The 8,437-nt window shown below is 43.8% G+C and overlaps 1 long non-coding RNA gene across 1 annotated transcript; it reads right to left on the bottom strand.

Moving 5' to 3' along the window:
- Positions 1–3,329: 3,329 nt before the first annotated feature.
- LOC138405583 (uncharacterized) lies at positions 3,330–8,053 on the bottom strand. Its single transcript, XR_011239370.1, has 3 exons — positions 7,920–8,053; positions 5,996–6,108; positions 3,330–4,902 (listed from the first exon to the last, which is right to left on the bottom strand). It is a non-coding gene; the product is annotated as an uncharacterized lncRNA (long non-coding RNA).
- Between the last annotated feature and the right edge of the window lie 384 nt (positions 8,054–8,437).

The following is an 8,437-nucleotide window of genomic DNA, read 5'->3' as shown; positions in this document are numbered from 1 at the left end:
GTAATATTCAAGCCTTTTCATTCTCACACTTCATTTCCTCTGCACATCCCTCCATCTCTCATCCCTGTCGTTTTCTGGCTTTCAACTTTTGCCGTCTCGCTCTCTTTCACTCATCTCCTCTCTCTCTCTCCTCCCTCGTCGCCTCGTCTCTCTTTTCTCCTCCTCAGTCACTCGTTTTTTTTTCTCCGGCAGCGTTCCCACCCAGCTGAGAGTCAGCCTTTGAGCCTCGGTGTCTTTCTGTGGCTTCGAGTTAAATAAGATGAGTATTACCGAGATGAGTGAGAAATCCTAATGACTGCCTGCTGCCCTCGGCCCCTAATCTGACGATTCCCCTGTTCAGCATCATTGTGTTTTAAAGTCGTCTTTCAGAATTGATGGACGCGTCCTCGACTATTGTTTGAGTCGGACCCCTCGTGTTGTTTTTGTCGTCGTCTTTATCGGCCTCTCCTCGCTGTTGCACGCGGAGTCAGACACTCTGTTCCAGAAGGTAACTGCGGCTTCAACCGAACCAAACTTTTAATTCTGAGTAAATTACAGAAAGAACAAAAAAAAAAAAAAGTGCAGCGGGGGGTTTGTGCCCAGGAGAATTCATTATAAGATCCAAGCTGGAGTTTGAGGATTCAGCCGTTCATCCACGCACTTTATTCAGGCAGGATAAAACTCTTTGTACAAGCTTTGAAACAGAATATATACAGTATATATATATTTTTATATATATATATATATATATATATCATGTAAAGCTTGTGTTAGCGGATCGTTTTCTGAGAGCCAGGTGTTTAACACTTGTCACAGCATTTTAAAACTATGATGACACGTTCGGGCTATTTCAGGTGAAACAAACAAACAAAATGATAAATATCGATGTACCTACAGATGTGACATCAGTCACATGATGCACCAGTTTGTTGACAGCACCCACGTGTCTGGATGTTGAAACAAAAACAACGTGTGTGGAACTGTAATCTTTAACCCGAGTGAACGATGTTCAGATGATGAAACTGAAGCTCTGAGGTTTTTAACGTTATATCAGCTCCTTCATGTCTCTGCGAGTCAACGTTGTCAACACCCGACTGAAACTTAATCTGCAGCCAATAAACGGAATTTCATCTTTCCGCTTCCGATCTCTGCGTGTTTCTCTTTGACGACTGGATTTCTAAGACGCTCCCGCGTGTTTCTTATTCACGCTTTGCACTTGAAGCCTACGTGTGTGTTTCATCAAGGCAGAGTGTGTTTCACAATTACACTGAGCCGAACAAGGCGGGCTGACTGACAGGCTCTCTGCTTGTCTCTCCAAGGGGCTGTGTAGAATTGAGTAGCAGTAATCCAGCCCACACTGCCGGGATTCTGCGGCTCCATGCCCGCACTCGGAATTATTTGCTGCCAAGGGAATTTCACGCTAACGCACACTGGGGGTCCCTGTGAAGTTTCCCTGTGTGTGTATGTGTCTATATTGAGGGAGCAATTAGATGATTGATGTGGCTGCACACACACACACACACACATGCACACATATTCACATACACACCTTTCCTTCTTTCCCGCACCACCCAGACCAGTCACCATCAATCGGCTAATTGCTTTACACTTCAGCTCGCTGAGTTTGAGGATTGAATCACTATTCAATTAGAAAATAGAGCTGTTCTCCATTGTCCCATGGGTCTGAAGCCCCCCCCCACTCTCTCTCTCTCTCACCGCACCTTCAGACTGTCTCTCTCGCCACCTGGTAGCCATGGTGATGCTGAATTGAAAGCATCGGGGCTCCGGTCCTGTATAAGCGATGAGGAGCGTGATCGATGAGATGATCTCGTCTTTTTTGAGATGAAGACGTTTTTAGGCGGGGGCGTCTTGTTTGCTTTTGCTTTAACTACGTTGTAGTTAGTCGGAAACATTCAGGGTTCAGATTGTTGTTTGGGTAAAACGTGAGTTATTATATCATACCTATCTATTTATCATATATGTTTATTGTGAGGTTTGTTCAGCAGCAATTTATTGAGCGCTACGATTAGTGAGCTGGATAAAAGATTTGCATTTGAGCAGGAGCCATGTCTCCACACGGCAGGACACACACACACACACACACACACGCACACAATGATTGGCAGGTGTAGGTCTGTGTGTCTTCTCTGATAAGGTCTTCAGTGTGGAGCCTGAAAAGTCTGCAGAGTGAATCATCTCTGAAGTTGAGCACACACAGTGAATGTCAATGGAACCTGCAGCATTCCGTCTCTTTGTGTGATGAACTTTCTGCTCCGTGTGGTGTCGTGGTCTAATTGGACGCGAGGACGCGGCTCGTCCTGAGCTGCTCCTTTTTTTTTTCGTTAGCGAGATGACGTCACAACTACCGGAAGAGATTGTTACACACGACTAGTTTGGGTTGTCGCCCTCTTCACTCGGGTAAAGTGTGAATCCAACAAAACCCAGAGAAGATTAAAGAGATTGATCTGAGGAGGAGTTTCACTGATTTTCTTCTTTTTGTTTTTATAGAAACAGTCATGAATGAAATTTCTGGATTAGGACCATGATGCATGAAAAAGCTTTTTATGCCTGCCTCCCTGAGCGCACACACACACACACACACACACACACACACTTCCCTGGAAGCTGTGGTGTGTGTTACATTAATCCTTTTAGCAGCACATGGAGAGTCGTGGTGTCATAATTCTCAGGGTGTCACCACCATTTCAAATAGAGATGTTTCCCTCGACTGACTCTGAACTGAAGCTCTTAGCGGCATCGTGAGTTTGGGAGCCACACTTTCTTTAAAATGGGGACACGGCTCTCGTGTTGTTCGGTCGAACAGCATCGAACAACTGGGTCACAGATTTGTGGAAAGAATCGTTGATAAAAGAGTGGAACTGCGATCGTCAGGCTTCTATTGCTCTGCTTTATTAAGCAGTGCCACCAAAACATTTAACGCTGAATTTAAAAAAAGCCACGTTCCCATTATATTAAACCTGAGCTCACTGGACGACAAGAGGCTGAAGTCAAAAAACGCCTCTGGACCAATCAGATAAACCGTCAATCATGTGAGAAACAAAGGCCCAAGACGAAGAATATCAAAATACATGATTACGTCAATTAACAACAGAAAACAGAGAGCTTCTAAAACCCTCATCACAATGTTATTATTAATATTTAAAATTATTTAAAGACATTTTTTTAAAGTTGAAAAATGTTTCCGTCGTTGTTGGTAACTTCAGTGTGACTTGAAAAAAAGAACTGTGCATCGTTCAGCTCCGAGCTTCAGGACAGTTTCACCTCAGCTTCTGCGGCAGACACACACGTACATGCACGAGTCCGTTAGTGTGTCGGCCATGTTTGCAGTAACTGATCATCGATGTGAGACTGTATTTGCAGGCAGAATGTAAAACAGTGAGTTTGAATTGGGAGAGCGAGACACCACCGGCCGTGCATACACAACCAGCCTCGCTCGGCCCTCTCGCCCACCACTAACCAGGCGTCACGTCTTGTCACGTGACGTCTTTTCTGCCAGTCATGCTTGTGATGTTGAACGTGCATCTCGTCTCACGTCACATCGCTCCTCTGGTCGCGTACGATAACTTTCCTGAACACCAGATCATTTTAATCTTTCTATTTCCCGTCAACTCTGATCAGCAGGTAAAGTCGTGGAGTTACTGAAACATCACCTCCTACTCTGAGGGAGGTGATGTCACTCCACTGGTATCGAGCATGGAACCAAATCCTTGTGCAGAAATGACGGGTTTGTTTTTAGCGACTTCACATACGTCGTGTTTCTGACTGAGCCACTTCACTAACATCTGTCGGGCTCTCGTCTTTACCTCCTGTTTAAAGTGACGTGATGTGTTTCTGTTCTCCTCCTCGTCTCTGTGAAACCGGCAGAACGTTCTTCTCCTCGGAGCAGCATTCCTCCGTCTGCACATTAATAGCAGTTGTCTCAGATAATGGCCGTGACGAAGCAGAGACGTGTTTTTTTTTAAAATTCCGAAGGTGTTGGGAACATTTTAATCACCGTGAACTCGAGGTAACCTCCTTTTCTTCTCGTGGTTTCTCTGACAACACTTTTACTCAGTTCTTTCTCACCTGAGTGGAACTGAGACGCTTGAGTGCACAGAGAGGTCAGACGTGTTGTAAGTGCTTCACTCACACCGAGGACAGACTCAGAAAAATACGTCTTTTGGTCAGAACTGACCACATCACAAGCTCCCAGCTGAAGAAAACAGTTTCCATCATACAGGCTGTAAATGATAAATGATATACTGCACAAGAAAAGGAGCATTTATCCAAGTTGTTGCTGAATTATTACAGAGATAAATGTTATAATAGATCTTATTCATTCATATATTATATATATATATATCTATAATAATCTTTCTTGAAATTAAATAGAAACAGGTATAACATCGTTTCACACTGATAATTGAGGCTGCCGCTCAGTATTGGGAGATCATTCTTAGATTCTGTTTAAATTATCTTTATGGTTTTTTTTTGTCTCATGTTATTTTAGGTGTTTTAGGAGCGACAGTCGATATTGTTCTGCCTCTTCTGCACCTGCTCAAACTTTATTGGAAACCGGAAACCAGAGGCTTCCCTCCCCTCGTCTACGTGTTCTATATATATTCACGTGCACAATCTTTTTATGGACAGTAGAGTTTTGCAGACAAAGAAGGAGCAACAAGGCCCCTGACTCCATGTTTAGTCTATAGGATGCGCGATGAGCTCGTTCTCACACAGTCCGACTTTATTCCCGTCACTGAATCCTGATTCCAGATGTGACGTTTCTCTCTGGACCTTCCTGTGAACTAGATTTTGTCTCTCCTGTGACTCTGCAGGATTTGGTTTATGGACGTAATCAATGGACCAGTAGAAGCTGGAGTTTAACGATGCACACAAACCTTGGACAGAGGAACGGTGTAACGGCTGTAAAAAAAAAAAGAAAAAAGAAAAGGTATCAAATAACATATCAAATAATAAAAGCCTAACACAAAGAGAGAGAGAGAGAGTGAGAGAGCAGTAATACTTTCTCTCTCTCTCTCTCTCAAAGCAGCTGCTGCTCTCTTCATTCACACTGTGAGTTCAGTGGATGATAATCATTTCTATAACTCTGCCTCTTACCAACATTCACATGAATGGAGAGCGATGAGGCCGCACCTGATGCACAGTGTGTGTGTGTCTGCGTGAGTGTGTGTGTGTGTGTGTGTGTGTGTGTGTGTGTGTGTGTGTGAAGTGTTTCCAGTGTAAGGTCATCCACCATGTTGCAGTTTCTTTCCCCACAAACAATAAAAGCAGAGAATTTATGTCTTTTGCTTCCTTCATCGTTCTCCCTGTGCGGTAAGTTTGTTTCTCTGCGTGGTTTTATCTCTGCCTGTGTGTTTGTGTGTTTGCACCACATGTCCCAACGTGCACTGCAGAAGTAAATCAACAGCCCCTGCAGCCTTCATGTCCTATAAAGCTCCCATACTCCCCCACAGCCGTCCCCCCCCTGTGTGCAGCCCACAGGCCGGTCCATCTCTTCTCTCTCCTCATCTTTTAAGTGTACATTTGTTCTCTCCTCCTCGCCGACGATATCACGGAGGAGTTGAAGCCGGTCAGTAGATTTTCCTGATACAACATGTTACTGTACACAGATCGGTTTTGTTTGGAGTATATATAAAAACGTCATGATTCTAGGATCAGACACAAAAATCCGACCAATAACCGTCTGATCTGACTGGAGGCGGATGTTGGGGATGGAGATGAGGAGCGGGAACTTTATCTGTTTACGGTTTATTTCTGTTTTTATGAGCTCCTGACGCAGAGAAGTGTTCGCAATTATCAAGTCGAGTCCAGACACAAAAACACAGGATGTCTGTCACTCAGGTCAAAGAGAAGATGCTAAGAAAGTTCACAACTGCAGAAGAACGATCAGAATCGTTCCCTGGGGCTCAGGCTGATTCAGATGAAATGCTGATGTTGCTGCGTTACACTGCACATCTTGAGAAAAAAAACTATCATTCCAGCGCCGGGAGTTTACCGTGTTATTTCCAATCCTCGAGTGCCGGAGCAGATGTGACTTCTCCTCCGCGGTGGTTAATGAGGCGCAGTTGATCTGACGCCAGGTGGGGTCCCTCCGCGAGGAGCCGGAACCTGCAGGACGACAACATCGCAGAGCTGAGACAGAAACGAAGGCAATGACCCGTAAACTGAGACCATCTCCACAACTTTAATAAAACAACTCGACAGAGGGCGAGCGGAGTCGAATCAAAAGTCATCGTGACGTCGGCTTGTTCTGTGGAAACAGTATTTCTGCAAAACACAAACTACACAACAATAATTTAATATATTTCTCTGTATGCTTTTGTCTTGTAATTGTGTGTTGTTGTGATTTTAGATGAAGATATATCCTTTTTTTGCTTTTTGCATTTTTACTTTTCATTCTTCCCTTTTCAGTTTCCCCCTGAGTTCATTATAGGAACAATATTTAGAGTATTAAAATGTTCTAAAGTAAATTAAATTTTTATTTTCAGGTTCAAGTTTTAATCCACATGTAAGTGATTAAAAAAAACAACAAAAAAAAACAGCCACCATCATGGAATTTTAATTCACGGAGGATGGATGAATAAATTAAAGTCTTTCAAAGTAATTTAAGTGCTTTGAGTTAAATACATTAGACTTTATAATTTAGTAATTAACAAGAGAAACGTCTTGTTGGAATGTGTTTAAATCTCTCAACCATTATTTGTGCACGTGATCGATGTAAATGTTGTTTCATTAAACTGAATCACGTCTGAGGCGTCTGGATCTGATGCAGTTAAACAATCTTCCAGCAGCAGCCACACGGCTCCTCTTCCTCTCATCTGTCCTCTGACACTTCTCTTCTTCTGATCTCCGTCGCTCTCCGTTGCTCTTCTTCTTCTTCTTCTTCTTCTCCCTGACGCTGCCGCTCTCTCTCACGTTGATTAATTCCACAGGGCCGCCGCCCGGTGCTCTTCAAGCCCCGTCCTCCTACATCACCCCGGGCCATGCAGACGGCCGCAGGGATTCTGACTCAGTGGATTGAAGTTGGGAGAAAACAGGGAACTTTGTTCACTGTAAGATCAAGACGCTTCTTCCTCTCACAGCTGATGATGGGGAGAGAAAGATATCGCTCTGGGCCTTTGGAGGAGGAGGAGGAGGAGGAGGAGGAGGAGAAATGAGTTTACCTGCTCGACATGGACTCGGCAGCAGGTTATGAAACACAGCTCGAGCCGTGAAGTGGTTCAGAACAAACAGAATGATTGTGATAATAATATAATGGTTAAATAATAAGCTTGGTTAGTATCGCTTCACAAGATTAAAATTAAATCGAAAAATAAAATGGGACGGGATTTAAAAGCAGCAAGAGTTGGACGTAACGACTAATGTTCGTTTTTTACCAAAAGATAAAAGATACCGTCGTTTTATTTTCCCACTCAATTTCTCAATCAATTTGCTTCCAGTTTCCAGGGTGCAGGACCCACAATGCACCACTCTGACGGAGCAGAAGGGATGTGAGTGTGACAGCGTGCAGCCTCTCACTGAGATGTGTTGGGAAATCTATCGGAAACTATTATCGGAGCAATTTTCCATTTCAATAAAGAGCTCATCAGGAGCTTTCTTCTTCTGCAGCAGCGTCTGTGACAAACATTCATCATCGCTCCGACGAGGGAACACAGGAAAACACGTGTTGCTCCTGGTAACGGCTCAAAATGGTGGGTGGAGAGAACGTGTGACGGATGCATCGCATTCATTTGCATGTAAAACACTCGTGCACTCACCTGCTGTCGGCAGAATCAGAATTCGTGATACTCTGTTCTCCTCGGTTTCATATTTCATTTTTTGGGATAAAGAAAGCGAAGGGGGGTTGATGGGAAAAGGGGAGGATGATGAAGAGAAGGACAGACTTTCAAAGTAAAATGTATTGTAATGCTCCCACTCACACAGGACGTCAGCTGCCACCGATGAGGGCTCGGCTGCTCCAGCTCTTCAGGACGTCGTTTCTGCAGAGATCAGACTCGACGGCAGCCGCGGTGGATCACGAAGAACAAAACTGGAAGAACAAAAGCAACAGATGAGTCACGAAAACAGAGAAGTTACGTCTTTCATCCACGCTCACAGAGAAAAGTGAGATTCCTGGTTTCATACTGTCGCACTAACGATCTGCCCCCAAACCCTTAAAACGAATAATCATATTAGAATGAATATTAGAGAAACATGATTTGAGTCCCATCGTATTTTTCTCTTTTAACTAAAGAACAAAAACCAGGAAAGAAACAAAATCATTATTCTTCTCTGCTCGTTCTCAAGCTCGAGGTCCAGAAGAGAAAACTAAAAGGTCAAAAGAGGAGGAGGACGATAAGAAAGAGAACGATGCCTCCGAGAAACAGAATTAGGTTTAAATTTATAAATATTCTTCATATAAAATGTAGAGAATCTGATCTGGGTTCAGTTCCAAGGG

Source organism: Paralichthys olivaceus, chromosome 19 (genome assembly GCF_024713975.1).
Source record: "Paralichthys olivaceus isolate ysfri-2021 chromosome 19, ASM2471397v2, whole genome shotgun sequence".
Classification (NCBI taxonomy): Eukaryota; Metazoa; Chordata; class Actinopteri; order Pleuronectiformes; family Paralichthyidae; genus Paralichthys; species Paralichthys olivaceus.
The sequence above is the reverse complement of the archived record's forward strand: the minus strand, read 5'-3'. Positions and strand labels throughout refer to the sequence as shown.